Source organism: Panulirus ornatus, chromosome 66, assembly GCF_036320965.1.
Source record: "Panulirus ornatus isolate Po-2019 chromosome 66, ASM3632096v1, whole genome shotgun sequence".
In the NCBI taxonomy this organism is placed as follows: domain Eukaryota; kingdom Metazoa; phylum Arthropoda; class Malacostraca; order Decapoda; family Palinuridae; genus Panulirus; species Panulirus ornatus.
The window spans coordinates 19,560,778-19,576,574 of NC_092289.1; the positions used below are offsets into that span (position 1 = coordinate 19,560,778).

The following is a 15,797-nucleotide window of genomic DNA, read 5'->3' on the forward strand; positions in this document are numbered from 1 at the left end:
GTATTAGATTTTTCTATAGATAACCACCTTTATTCCATCTCTAACTAAAGGTGATTTTCGGGTGGGCTCCACGCTATACGATACAGTCGTCTGAATATTCCTTCGTTAGCCCGTATTTCACCCGTAGACAAGGCTCATATCCGGCCCTGGGCCTGTGTTTCAGCTTCTAAAGCGGTGCCACGGGATATGCGCTATACCCACACATACCCCGGCGGTATGTGCGGCATAACCCGGCCATCTGTTAGGGCGAGTATGCTGTGTCAACAGTGGAGCGTAGGATGAATCTCTCTCTCTCTCTCTCTCTCTCTCTCTCTCTCTCTCTCTCTCTCTCTCTCTCTCTCTCTCATTAATATACCGGGGAGATGGCGCTGGAGCGAGCAGGAGAAGGAGCCACGGAGCGAGAGAGAGAGAGAGAGAGAGAGAGAGAGAGAGAGAGAGAGAGAGAGAGAGAGAGAGAGAGAGTAGCAGCCTGTTCGTAGGTGGCAGGAATTCCAGATGACCTGTAACAGCCAGTTCGTGACCTGGTTGGAATGTCGTAGAAAGCACTGCTGTGATCTGGTATGACCTGCGGTGACCTGGTGTGACCTGGTGTGACCTGCGGTGACCTGCCCCGTGGTATAACGACTGGGTGACCCTTCCGGCAATAGATCTTTTACATAATTTGACCCATTAAAGTTTCAACCATTTTTTTTAGGGGGGGAGGGAAACAATTGAGCGTTTAATCTATGCAATAAATTACGCTTTTTTAACAAATTTATGATGGCTGTTTTGGACACACTTTGAATTTATGAGCCATTCAATTATTAATACACTTGTGTGTTTATTCATTCGTCCATTTCCGAAGCGTTTCATTATTAATATTTATTTTTTTCCATGTTTTGTAAATGCATGTGTTTATGATGTGTGGTGCAGGAAAATAGGTGGAATGCGTGTATGTTGCTAATGCATGAAGACATGGTGGACACAAGTACATGTTCGAATTACAGAGGTGTAAGTGGTGACTGAGAGAGTGAAGGAACGCGCACACAGAGCATCACACTGGGGAAAGAACAGTATGGTTTCTTAAGTGATAGAGGGTGTGTGGGTCAGCTTGTGAAGAATGTGTGGGAGGAATACGCAGAGAAACAGAAGGATATGTATGTGGCATTTATGGAAGAGGAGAAAGCGTATGATTAGGGTTGACAGAGATGCCCCGTGGAAGGTATTACGAATACGTGATGTTGGAGGAACGCTACCAAAAAACAATGACGAGTTTTTATCAAGAAAGTTAAGGTGTGTGTGCGAGTAGGAGCAATGTGGTATAGAGGGAGCGACGTGCCGTCAATGGACTGAATCAGATGATATGAGGGAGCTACGGAAAGGTCTTTGGGGCTTAAGTGGGGATAGGGAACTCTGGGTTCGGTACATCAACATGACAAATGGAGAGTGGATGTGCACGGATGAGGCCGCACTTCGTCTGTTCCTTGCGCTACCTCTTGGACGTGGGAAACGGCGAACAAATATGTGTGTGTGTGTGTGTGTGTGTGTGTGTGCTTAAGGACTCGAACCGGCTACCAAGGAGTTACCGAACATCGCAGTTGCTATGCTGGGGCTCGAACCGCTGCTGAACGTGGAGTAATGACACCAGGGGATTCAGTAATCACCGGGAAGCCACGAGACGAGGGATCGGATCCTACTAAACCGGATCCAATCCCCTTCCGCCGTATATTTCAACAATAAAAGGCTTCAGGAACTACGGGGGCATGGTTTCCAATCCCACTGCTGAGCGATCTCATTCCTCAGCCTCTGATGCTGTCGGGGCTATTAATCTCTCTCTCTCTCTCTCTCTCTCTCTCTCTCTCTCTCTCTCTCTCTCTCTCTCTCTCTCTCTCTCTCTCTCTCTCTCTCTCTCTCTCTCTCTCTCTCTCTCTCTCTCTCTCTCTCTCTCTCTCCTATAGCTCTGCCTGCAGTAGAAGATCCTTCGTAATCTTTGAGCACGACTGTACGACCCCTCGAACGTAAAGGATCGACCCCTGAGCACGACGGTACGACCCCTCGAACACAGAGGTGAGGTCATGAAACAAGAGTACGACCCTTGATCATGACGTCAAGACCACTTAGGTAAGACTTGGCGCTTAAAGGTCAGGCCAAAGGTCACGCCATCATACCCAAGGGTCGTACCGTCGTGCTCGAGAAGAGTAAAGTCGTGCTCAAGGGTCGTACCGTCGTGCTCGAGGGTCATATAGTCGTACTCGAAGTTCGTCCCGTTGTGCTTGGGGTCGTACCGTCGTGCTCGAGGGTCATATAGTCGTAATCGAAGTTCGTGGCGTCGTGCTCAAGGGTCGTACCGTTGTGCTCGAGGGTCATATAGTCGTACTCGAAGTTCGTACCGTCGTGCTCTAGGGTAAGAATATAAGCTCACACTTACATTTGAAGTAGAAAGTCTTTTTAATACTCTTTAAGGGACTTTAACGCCTTAAACACCTCTTGCACTTAGATATTGAGGAGGTAATTTTGGCGCTCGCCCACAGGTACGGCAAAAGGCCAGGGCTATGCTTTAACGCATAGCAAAGTACTCCGGGAGTTTGCTTGCTGCTGTGATGTAGGAAACACCGAGACAAATCCTAATGAAGCGGATTTATCTGAATGCCTTCTTTTTCCCTTCCTTCGTTTACTTGTATGACGTAAACACAAGATGCACTTTTCGGTGCCTTGTTTTGTGATGCTTGACTTGTATTCCATAAATATGTATATGTGTATAGATAGATAGATAGATAGAGAGAGAGAGAGAGAGAGAGAGAGAGAGAGAGAGAGAGAGAGAGAGAGAGAGACAGACAGACAGACAGACAGACAGACAGAGCGTGTTTTATACATATCTGTTTCATGAGGGAGGGAGGAAGGGGGGGTGAATTTGCTCTCACTGTCCCCCCACTTCTCCCCTGCTCTCCCCCCTCTCCCCCACTGCTCTCTTCCTCTCCCTCGACCCGTCTCACCGTCTGCTAAAGCTGGGTCTGTGCTCTCTCTCTCTCTCTCTCTCTCTCTCTCTCTCTCTCTCTCTCTCTCTCTCTCTCTCTCTCTCTCTCTCTTCTCTCTCTCTCTCTTTCCCGCCACTCCGATATTAAGCTTAAAGCGGACGGACAGCTTGGAGAGGACCCCGTGCCAGGCGGGCTCCGCCGCCGGGGGGGGGGTGTGTGCTCCACACGGGTAGGTTCCAGCTAGGGAAAATGGGGAGGGTGGGAGAAGGGGGCGGGGCTCCGTCTGTGGTGGGGGAAGGGGGTTGAGATGGAGCAGGGGGAACCCCCACTTGATTGGGGAGAGAGAGAGAGAGAGAGAGAGAGAGAGAGAGAGAGAGAGAGAGAGAGAGAGAGAGAGAGAAGGGCTTAGCTGGGAGAGGCTGAGGGGGTGAGGGAGGCGAGCTAGCAGAAGGAGGTCTAGTTCGCAAAAGCTTTCGTAATCAGGGGGTTCGAACCCACAGGGGCTCTATAGATTGGTAAGCTAAGCTCCAGGTTTGCCAAATAGGGTACACCCCCTCTACCCCCTCCTCCTCCTCCTCCTCCTCCTCCTCCTCCTCCTGCTCCTCCTGCTCCTCCTCCTCCTCCTCCTCCTCCTTCTCCTCCTCCTCCACCTCCTCCTCCTCCTCCTGCTCCTCCTCCTCCTCCTCCTCCTCCTCCTCCTCCTCCTCCTCCTCCTCCTGCTCCTCCTCCTCCTCCTCCTCCTCCTCCTCCTCCTCCTCCACAACCTCCCTATGTTTGCGACCCCAAGCCTCAAGGTTCCTAGCGCGAAATCAATTCTCCCACAAGCCAATTTCTCGTATATTTTCTTCTTCCTTTCTTTTTTCATCCAATTTCCATCTCTCCCGTGATAATCATTTCCATAATCCGTAGCCAGTCTTAACGTTTTCCCCTCAGCCCAAATTTCCAGTCCAGAAACATTTTTCTCTTCCCGTCCCAAACGTTTTCCCAACTCCCAATTTCATATGTTCCCCCTCCCCCCCATAACCAATTTTCTTAATGACCTGATGTTTCTCATCATCATCATCATCATCATCGTCATCATCATCATCATCATCATCATTATCATCATCATCATTATCATCATCATCATCATTATCATCCCTTTCGTGTCTTGAAACGTTTGCCAGTATTCATATCTGATACACGAACGTTTGTTTACTGCTTCCCCAGCAAGAACGTTCCTTTCCCCATTCCCAAGCGCTCAGCTCCGTTCCCCAACACACACACACACACACACACACACACACACACACACTCACCCAACCCACCCCACAGTTTCACGACCCATTTCCTATTTCTTCCTCCCAATTTCTCTGCGAAAGAGGAAAACGTAACGCCAGTGGAGAGGGACGAGGCGATGCCCACGCACACTGTCTGAACACCAAGTGTAGCAGCGCACACACACACACACACACACACACACACACGTACCTTGGTTATATCGAGGACAGTATACTGGGTATACCACGCAGTCATACTTTACCCCCCAGGGTCATACTACTCCACCCTCCTCCCTTACCTCCCTCCTCCCCTCCCTCCCCTTCCGTCCCTCCTTCTTCTCCTCCCTCCTCACCTCCCCCCACCCCAGCGACAACTCTCCTCCCCCCTCCCTTTACCCCCCCCCCCCCCCAAGTCTCGGTGTTTGCATGCCATCCTTTTAATAAAGTTAACGCCACAAGTTTCGAGTTCAGGTTTATTCAAATTCTCGCATATTTCCCCTCTCATACTTTCTAGCTGGGGGATGGGGGGGAGGGAGGGGAGGAGAAGGAGGAGGAGGAGGAGGGGGTCATATTTTTTCATAGGACGACAATTTTGGTTTAAAGGAAAAAATAACACAACATTTTGTCCTCCTTCATTTTCGGTGGTAGAATGTGAAGGCTGTGTTGATCTGTGTAAGTGTGTGTAGTGGAGCAAAAGGTGGTGTATAGAACATGGGGTACTGGGAGGGGGTGAACACGGGGGTAAGGTAGTAGTGGCTTGTTCTAGGGACACAGAACACGGGGATGAGGTAGGAGTGGCTTGTTCCAGGAGCATAGAACACGGGTTAGGGGGATTGAGGGCTTTGTTCTATTAGCACAGAAAACGGAGTGAGGTAGAGGGGGAGAGGCGTGTTAATTCCAAGGAACACAGGAACACAGGGTGGGGCCTCCTGAATGCGAAGGTGATCCAGCCATTGAGAAACGAGTCAAGATGATGACTGAGTATCACTCCGTGTCCCCCCCACTAGCGAGCGAGGGGGGCGCCTTTACACACACAGAGAGAGAGACATAGAGACGTTGATCCCTCAGGATTTATGGGGAATTAAGATCCTTAAAGAGAACTCCTTTTCGGGGAAGATGTTGTGGTGTTGGGAGGTGATTCATCATAACTAGGATGACGTGGTTTAGGAGGTTATTTGAACGATACTTTACGGCGATTTGTGTGTGTGTGTGTATGTGTGTTAAACACGAGATTAAGATATTGTGTTCATTTCTTCTTTTTCTAATATCATCGTTTTTTTCCTTTTTTTTTTTTTTTCATCGCGTTATAGGGATGAGATTTGATTGATGATTTGTCCTCGCTTACAAACAGCAGTCTCGAAGAATTATGACTAAAAGATGTGTTGTATCGGTCATTTTTCTTTATATTTGGTACGTCTCGATATTGTCTTTTGTCCTCTTTTTTTTCTAGTATGGTTGACATGTCTCATATGAACGACGAGACGATTTTTGACCCTTGGGCACAAGGGTATAACTACTGGGTATGATAGCGTGACCTTTGACCTGACTTCTAAGGCTTAGAGCAAGGGATTCAGCCCTTTAGTACATAGACTTAAGCCTTGAGTACGAAGAACAAAGCCCTTATGTACGAAGGCTTGAACCTTCGTGTACGAAGACTTAACATGTTGAGTACGATGACTTAATCACATGAGTACGATGACAGTCTCTTGAGGACGATAACATAACCCCCTTGAGTACGATATCTTAACACCATCTAGTACGATGACTTTCCCCCTTGGAGACGATGTCTCATACTCTTGAATACGATAACAACCCTTCCAGCACGATGTCTCAAGATATCTTAACCCCTTGAGTACGATAACAACTCTTTGAGTACGATGTCTCAATCCTTTAAGTACCATGCTGTAATCCCTTCAGTACAATAACAAATCTTTAAGTACGATGTCTAAATCCTTTTAAGTCCGATGCCTTAATCCCTTCTGCACGATAACAACCCTTTGAGTACGATGTCTTAACCCTTTGCGTACGATATCCTTAACCCCATGAGCACTGTCGAAACACCTTGGAGTGCGACGCTTAAGCGCTCCACGTACAACAACTTAACCCCTTGAGTACGATGACTGCGCGCGCTCGCATCCACGGAAGAAATTTAATCACAAAGAAAGAGTTTGTCCAGGGAGGGAGCAGGAGGGAGGGAGATGAGAGAGGGTGAATAAGGAATGGGAACTTTTCGGATGGGAGGAGGAGGAGTATGTATGTGTGTTGGTTCCACGAACTCTTCCAATCTGCAGTCTGTCTAGGTAGGTATCCCGAAGGATGTGTTCCCATCCCATCCCAACCTATGGTCCCCATCCCCTCCCATTACATGGCCCCCACCACCCCTTCTCATCATATGGCCCCTCATCCCCTCCCATCACATCCCCCCCCCCCCATTCCTTCTCATCAGGTGGTCCCATCCCTTCTCATCGCATGGTCCCATCCCCTTCCATCACATGGTCCCCATTCCATCCCATCACATGGTCCTCATCCCCTCCCATCACATGATCCTCATTCCATCCCATCACGTGGTTCTCATCCCCTCCCATCACATGGTCCCATCTCATCCCATCACGTGGTCCTTTATGGCCCCTAGGAGTCCCTCCAATTGGTCCCTGTTCCACGGGTCTTTTGCACGTCCCCAGCAAAGACTGTGGACCACCTCTCCAGGCACCATCGTCGCTCCGCTTCTCTCCCATCCTCTCCCCTCCTGGCCCTCCCCACCATCACCCCCGGGGAGACAACACAGTAGTTCTGGGGAAAATCAACAGCTCTTCGCCGGGAGGGAGACATGTTTGTTTTGGTGTTGGTGGTGGTGGAGGAGTAGGAGGAGGAGGAGGAGGAGGAGGAGGAGGAGGGGGAAGGATGGGGTGGGGAGGAGGAGACGACATCCAGCCCGGTTTATTAGGCCGTTACCACGCTTCAAAGGGAAAGGGGGAATGGGGGATGTGGGGAGGGTGTGTGTGTGTGAGGGACGTGCCTCAGGAGGGAGATGGAGTTGGTGGCTGGGAGGAGAGAGAGAGAGAGGGTAGGAGGAAGGGAGGAGACGAGGGCTTAGGGGAGAATACTGCCCACTACCTCATCACAATACACAAGGGCACCGCCAGGGGCACACTGGTCCACACTGCCTCGTCAGGGGACACCCACCTCACCCTCCTCCAGCGCCGCCGTCAGCAGCACACGCGCTCAAACCATCCTAAACCAACAGTCACAACAAACAGGTCACAGCGGGGGGGGGGGGGGGGGAGAGAGAGAGAGAGAGAGAGAGAGAGAGAGAGAGAGAGAGAGAGAGAGAGAGAGAAAGAGTGAGATGGACCCGTGTGCATGTGTGTCATGTGACACATGTGTCAGAGGGGGGGGGTCAATCTGACCTCTGACCCGTGTGTGTCATGTGACACAGGTGTCCGGGGGCAGTGGATCACTGTAAGCAGACTTTAAGGGGCCAGAGACCACCCCCTCCCCCTTTTCTTTGGCCCGCGGAGGGACCCCCAGGCCTGCAGGCCAGAGGGGACGACGTAGACTAGCAGGCCAGAGGGGAAGGAAGCCTCAGGCAGGCCAAAGGGAGGGGGAAAAACGAAACGGAAAAGATGAAAACATAAGATGACAACAACAAAAAAAAATCAATTTAAGGGAAAAAATGAAGAATTGAGGAAAACTTGAAAGTCAGGAGAGGGAAGGGTGGGGAAAGACGAGGTGGGGGTGGGGGGGGGGAGGGGGGAGGGGGTGATTGGCACCCTTGGCAGCGGGACACATGGTGGGGAGAGGGGGAGGGAGGGGAGGAGGGTCACGTGCCAAGGTGCCGCAGGCTGCGGCCAGACTGACGCACTTGGGTAGGTGCGACAGGTGCGGCAGGTGCGGCTGTGTGTGTGTGTGTGTGTGTGTGTGTGTGTGTGTGTGTGTGTGTGTGTGTGACACGAGACAGCACAGAGAGAGAGAGACACACACACAGACATGAAAAACAGTCAAGATCAAGTCTCTCTATCACTATCGTTAGGGGAACACGTGATCACAATATAAGATAAGATAACATGTCTTTATTGTCAAGTTACACGTACGATGCATAGAGGTGGGAATCCCTCATTACGGTAGGCGGACGTGGGCTGTACCTGCCCTCTGGTGCATGACGGGTCCAGCCTAGCCATGAGTACATCGGAAGCTCCCCAGCTGTGCATGATAACCTCCTCCCCCCATGCCCTTCTCCCCATCTACCCATGGTTTATGCACCCATGCATCCAACCATCCTCCCCACCTCCCTCTTCATGTTTAGACCTGCACCCCACTATTCTCCCACCTCCCCCAACACGTATATGCTCCCCCTCACCCATATTCTCCCTACCTCTCCCCATGCATAGCCCCGTACCACACTATTCTCCCCACGAGGAAAGCCGTGATGAGCGCTCCCCAGGTATGAACCTGGTGGGGAGCCTGGCCTTGGCTTGATTGGATCACCATGGCTAACAAACATTGCTGCCTCCTGCCCCCCCTCCCCCCCCCCTCTCTCTCTCTCTCTCTCTCTCTCTCTCTCTCTCTCTCTCTCTCTCTCTCTCTCTCTCTCTCTCTCTCTCTCTCTCTCTCTCTCTCTTTCCGAATATTCATGAAAGATCCACATCATATTCTTCTCCGTCGTCGTCGCCGCGGCGCTGCTCACGAGAAACATATTGAGAGAGAGAGAGAGAGAGAGAGAGAGAGAGAGAGAGAGGTATCAGTGTCTATTTCATCAGTTGTGTATCTAGACCAAGTACAAGGTTAATCACAGTTCATTACACTCTAATCAATGACTGCATTAGTGTGGGGGGCAGGATGCGATGACCACGCGATTCAGTGGCCGACGAATGTACGTATTCTGGTCCATTTACACCTTAATGTGGGTCATTCCCGACTCTGCGCGTCTGCGAGGGAGCCCGACCTAAGCCGACCTCCTTTCCCTGACCACTGGAGGCGGTCGCCAGGGTGCGTGGAGGGCGAGGGAGGGAGGGCGAGGGAGGCACTCTCTTGATTACCGACGAGTGTCTTGGCTAGACAATGGAGGGAAAGGCCTACCGGAGCCCTCCCCGTGCGCAGTAGGCCTGGTGTGCAACGGCGCAGCGGCGCACGAAGCGCACGACACCCCGCTCACTCAACGCTTGTACATTTGATATACCCAGCTGCTATACGCTATAAGCGGAAGGTGTGTATACTCTCCTGTATCGTCGTAGAAGAATTAGATCATTCTGTTGATATAGGACCGAGATGGCCAAGGTGTGTGTGTGTGTGTGTGTGTGTGTGTGTGTGTGTGTGTGTGTGTGTGTGTGTGTGTGTGTCTAAGACGGCAGGAAATACAAATGGTGGGTAACTTTGCAAATTTACCTTCGCGCCTCATGGAGCCCAGCTGGAAGGTGGTGTTGGGGGGGGGTGTCAGCCTAATGCCCGCTATTTCTGTCTCTATTTACATAACGAGGCGGAGGTGGGGAACAGCACGGAACCTTCCAACCTCCTGCCCTGACCCCTTGGGTTGTGACACCACCTTGACCCCACCCCACAAACCCCCGCGCCCCCAGGTCAACACGCCCCGTAACCCGCAGCCAGTCCCAACAACGCCGCCGCACTGCTGACGAAGACGACCCGACCCCAGTTATCCGCAGCAGGTAGCGTGCAGCCCCCATGATGACGGGAGAGGAGGGGGAGATTGTGGGTCCTCTCCCCACGGGGAGGCCTACTGGTCACCCCCATCAGGCCTATAGCGACCTACGTACCCACCCCCCACCACTACCCACCCCATCGTTGACCAACGGGATCCGAATCTGTCTTGGTAATAGCTGGTTTCCATGAAGACATGACCCCACTCACCTCACACCACCACCGTATCGGTGACCATCCTTTGTACTTTCTTTGGTGGACGAAGAAAACGCACGAAAACCGACGTGTGACTGGGGATGGTGTTCTTATTCTTAGTTGTTTGACGTTAGCGTTTGTTAGTCATCCTATCCAAGCTAAGCGAGTGTGGCTTTTAACGAGTGATCAACCGAAGGACGTTGGTAATGTATTCTTACACAGGCTGGAGCTGTATACATTGGCCATACATACCTACAGTAGGAAGGGTTGGGCTCTGGGATCACCCTGAACAGCTGGAAGGGGAGGTGGGTGATCTATTTCAACTGCTGGTTACAAAATGATGTTGGCGGCTGTAATGATACTTGAGCTTAGTTACTGTATTTCATGGGTTCAGGTACTGTATTCCAAGGGTTTAGGTACTGTATTCCAAGGGTTCAGGTACTGTATTCCAAGGGTTTAGGTACTGCATTCTAAGGGTTTAGGTACTGTATTCCAAGGGTTTAGGTACTGTATTCCAAGGGTTTAGGTGCTGTATTTCAGGCGTTTAGGTGTTGTATATCACTGTGATGAGAGGATGATAAGATACAGTAAGGTTGACATCATTGCACTGATATAAGAAGATATCGTAACATTAAAGTGATGTCATTTGGCACTGAAAGAATAGCGCCATGGCTGTGAGAGTGTGACACCTTCATACCTTAAAAGGGTGATAAACAAACACCCTGGTCTACACCCTTGCCTTCAAGGGACGAAAGCAGTGTGCGCTGGTAAGTTCAAAGGTCGTACCTCAAAGGAGTTGGATAATCAGAGTCCAAAAGGAGGATTTTTAATAGTCTTACTGTAAAGGTGTTGGATCCTCCTGCGCGGTAAGAACTCATCTTACAGTGCAGTAATAATCGGTCGGGTTCAAAGGGGATTTGAATCACCGTACGCAAAGGAGATGAGCTGATGTCTGTGCCATCCTGAATTACCATTGTTGATTGGGTTAATCCGTTATGCTGATTGGGTTCAAACCCGTCGTGATTGGCGCAGTCTGCTGCACGGGCACGGCCCCTCGAGCACGAGAGGACGACTAAGCCTTTGACCTGACCCATAATGGTCGAGGTCAGAGTTCAGTCCGGGAGGGGGGGGAGGGGGGTTGGCTGAAATTGCCATGTCTGGGGTTGGGTTAAGTTGTTGTGTCTGGGGGGTTGGCCCTAAGTTGTCAATATCTGAGGGTTGGCTCAAGTTGCCATATTTGGGGGTTGAGGTAAGCCGCCATGTCTGGGGGTTGGCTTAAGTTGCCATGTCTGGGGTGGCGTTAAGTTGCCGTGTCTGGGGTGGCGCCATGTCTGGGGTGGCGTTAAGTTGCCATGTCTGGGGTGGCGTTAAGTTGCCGTGTCTGGGGGTTGGAGAGCCGGGAGGCTGCGGCCTCGGGGTGGAGTGGGGGGGTCGCGGAAGGTCCCCTTTAGCTGTACATTAAGACACTGATGAGAACAACACCTCTGCTTTATACCTCCTCCCCCGGGGGATATGTGGTCTCCTCTGGGTGTAGCTCTCTCTCTCTCTCTCTCTCTCTCTCTCTCTCTCTCTCTCTCTCTCTCTCTCTCTCTCTCTCTCTCTCTCTCTCTCTCTCTCTCTGATACGGTAAGAGGAGGGGGAAAAAAAAGAGAAGAAAAGGACATCAAGGAAAGGCAAGAACATGGCCCAAGTCCCTCACATACATCCTCTCTCAAGCAAGTGCCACTTTTTTTCACACACACACACACACACACACACACACACACACACACACACACACACACACACACACACACACACACATACACACGCGCGCGCGCGCATAGGCTCGACCACTTGCCCCCCCTCACGGATGGAGCGCACTTGATTCACACGCACATACACGCATGGGCTCGACCACTTGCCCCCCTCACCGATGGAGCGCACTTGATTCTTTCATTTATGAACGGCTCTGATGAAAGGTAAATAGGAAGTGTGTGTGTGTGTGTGTGTGTGTGTGTGTGTGTGTGTGTGTGAGTAGCGGTGAGGCATGGCAGGAATCCCTCCCTCCAAACCCCCCCCCCAACCAACCCCTTGTGAACACCACGACGGTACCACTCTTGAACACGACGGTACAAGCCTTAGGCACGATGATGCGATGCTTGAGTACGACGGTACGACCCTCGGGCACGACGGAACCATCCTAGAGAGTGTAATAGCTTGAACTTTGACCTGACTAATTAAGAGTCAGGTCAAAGGTTACGTGACCATGACGAAAGGTGCCATAAAGTCGTACTCACAGGGTTTAATCTCACGTTCTTAATGACGACTAAGTACATAAGTATTGTCTATAATCATCCTAGTAACTATCATTTCGAGGAGTTGAAATCCCTGGGTGTTGTTAACGCGACGTATATACAGAACAGATAAAGAGGAGGTACAACACGGTGGACATAAAGAGGAGGTACAACACGGTGGACATAAAGAGGAGGTACAACACGGTGGACATAAAGAGGAGGCGGAACACGGTGGACATAAAGAGGAGGTACAACACGGTGGACATAAAGAGGAGGTACGACACGGTGGACGTAAAGAGGAGGTACAACACGGTGGACATAAAGAGGAGGCGGAACACGGTGGACATAAAGAGGAGAAAGAACACGGTGGACATAAAGAGGAGGCGGAACACGGCGGAAATAGCGAGACGTTCTGTGGATAAACGCCGGTAAACACTGGGAGGACCCGAGGCCTGCACTCCCCACAAAGGCCTGAGTTTCCCCCCTCCTCCCTCGTCGCCTCCCCCATGGAGCCTGGCGCTCAACAATTCCGCGTCACAAACAGTTGCGACTCCCTTCCATCAGCGTCGGTGTCGCGGGGTCCGACATTAGACAGCGTCGCGCCACATGCAGTTTCAGTGTCCCTCTTTCTCTCCCTCCCTCACTCCCTGCCTCACTCCCTGCCTCGCGCGGACGTCCAGTCGCATACTACCTCGTCAGGAAGCGACGTCCCGGGGTTTAATTACGTCAGAAGGAACTCGTAGTTACTTTTCGCCCCTCCCGGCGCCTGTATCTGAGAAATGGTACAGGAAAGAATGGGGAAAGTAAAAGGAAAGAATGATGGCAAAAAGGGAATGAGAGGAATGAGGTGGTGTGGAAACCCACTAGAATATCCGGAGGGATTTAGAGTGTTGAGGAGGAGAGGTGGAAACGCTGATCCCCAACTTCCCAAGAATAGAAAAAGAAAAAGGGAAAAGAATAGCGGACGCCAGAGGCCCGGGGGAATAAACTGCACAGTTGTGCAAAGGGACATAAGCAAAAGCCTTGGACAATGTGTGGTAGACGAGCGACTCCTGCGGTGCGCACCGCTACAGCAAGACATACCAGAGATTAGCGGGTTTACTGTGTGGCTTCCTGAACCGCCGCCGGTAACCGTGGACACACCAGCATCCCCTGAATCCCCATCACTAAGCTGGCGTCCCACAAGGGAGCGTCCTGCCACCGACACTGTTTCCAACTCCTCCTCCTCCTCCTCCTCCTCCTCCTGTAGGGAACATAGACATACACCTCTCCTGCGCGGACGACGCCGTGCGGACAGTAGCCTCCCACCGCACCTCCCCTAAACATACCTGCGTAGCTAGGGACGTCTAGAAACTCAGCAACTCTAAGAGGAAAAAAAAATAGACATAAAGAAGAGCTCACGACTGTGTCACTGAGGGATAATAAAACCCAGGGCAACCGGACAGAGGCGCCCCGGCGCCGCCGCCCCAAGAGAAGCCATAAACCCCGAACCCCACACTGACATCAAGAGGTTCGAGAGAAAACTAAATTAACAAGAGAGAGTCACACGAGGGTAAAGCATCTCTTGACGAGCGCGCACAGATTCTGGCACCAACACTCCTGAGTGGCAAAAACACTCCATGTGGTGAAGGCCGTGAATCTTGGCTGTATCACATTACTCCTCAGCCCAGCTCACCTGCCCTGTAAATCACTGCTGCTGCTGCTGCTGCTGGTGCAGGGTTAGGGTACAGAGCGAGGGGCTAAGATCCGACCCAAATGCGATATTCCCGTAGACTGAGCACAAGGTAATGCTTCTGTAGCGTCGCATTAGAATGATCGGTATATATGCAGGAGAAACCGTTCACATGTGTGTATGTGTATATATATGTGAATTTGCCTCTTGCCCTAGGAGTCTCCCCTCTGACTTTAAAGCACACACACACACACACACACACACACACACACACACACACACACACACACACACACACACACACAGAGTGAGAGAGAGAGAGAGAGAGAGAGAGAGAGAGAGAGAGAGAGAGAGAGAGAGAGAGAGAGAGAGAGAGAGTCTAGCATGAGTGTAAAACTGTTCTCTTTCCCCGTAAAACACTGAGAATAATCACCGCCTGACGGGCGTATATGAACAAGGCACCAAAAAATACACACCTCGACCAACCAATCACACGCATCTTTAAACTCCACCGCCGTCTTCTGTTTCACCATTTTACCTCCCCTGTAAAACCCCAGCGCTCTCTCTCCCTCCTTCCAGACCGACCTAGTGAAAGGGAAGGCCAGGGGTCCTGGGGTAAAGCCAGGGGTCCTAGGGGAAAGGCAGGGGGTCCTTGGGGAAGCCAGAGGTCCTGGGGGAAGCCAGAAATCCTTGAGAGGACAGAGTTCTTGAGGGAGAAACCGTACGAGACTGGAGATCCTAGAGTTGCCAGAGATGCTGGGAGAGGGAGAGAGTAAGACAGAAGGGTGTTAAGAGGACGCTGCTGGGAGAGTCTAGGAGGATGCTGGGAGAGTGCAGGATACTGGGGGTGTCCTAGAGGATGCTGGGAGAGTCTAGGAGGATGCTGGGAGAGTCCAGGATCCTGGAAGAGTCCTGAAGGATGCTCAGAGAGTCAAGTGTAAGGAGGAGTGTAAGAAGGTGTAGGATTATGAATGGAGAAAAAAAAAGGATGACGAGGGGAGACACAGAAGGAGGAGAAGGAGGAAGAAGAAGAAGGAGAGGTGGAAAAAAGGAGTGCAGGAGGAAGAGACGGAGAGGAGTATGAGTGGTGGTGAAGGAGGGGATCGAGTGTGGCATCTGGGTCGTTGTGTGGTGGTGGTGGTGGTGGTGTAAGGCTGATCCTGTCTATACATCTGTCTGTCTGTCTGTCTGTCTGTCTATGTTTCTGTCTTTCTGTCTGTCTGTCTATGTTTTGTCTTTCTGTCTGTCTGTCCGTCCGTCACGGGCATATTCCAGTGGCGTTACCTACTCAGACTTGCTGTAGGAGTTCCCTGTAATGTTGTTACCAGGTCACAAGGTCAAAGTATCGGGGGAGGGAGGAGTAGAGCACTTAGTGTTGGTATGGTCAGCACACATCCTCCCCTTCCCCGCCTCTCCCCCTTCCCGCCCCTTCCCCCATTCCCTCCCTGAGTCATAGTGCTTTAAGCACCATAAATGTAGCCATAATTCCCCCTTCCCCTACCTAATGTCTCCCTTAACCCCTACCTAATGTCTCTCTTCCCCCTACACTCTCACACCCCTGCCTCTCCTCTCGACCCCCCTTCCTGACTGCACCCCCAGCTCCTTCCCCTTCCTCTTCACCCCACTATTTCTATCCCCCTTAACCCTGTCCCCTTACCTCCCACCTCGCCACCCCTCACCCCCCCCCCCCATCCATAACCCCCATTTCGGCCTTCTCTCCCCCCCCCTCTTTCATGTTCGATCGCTCCCCAGCACAGCCCCTCACCCTTTATCTCCCTCCCCCCCCCCA

At 51.5% G+C, this 15,797-nt stretch overlaps 1 protein-coding gene across 9 annotated transcripts in view; it reads left to right on the forward strand.

The window, feature by feature from the left end:
* LOC139746895 (uncharacterized) overlaps window positions 1–15,797 on the forward strand; it is a 589,528-nt gene that overhangs the window by 523,404 nt on the left and 50,327 nt on the right. The gene's annotated exons all lie outside the window — the stretch shown is intronic.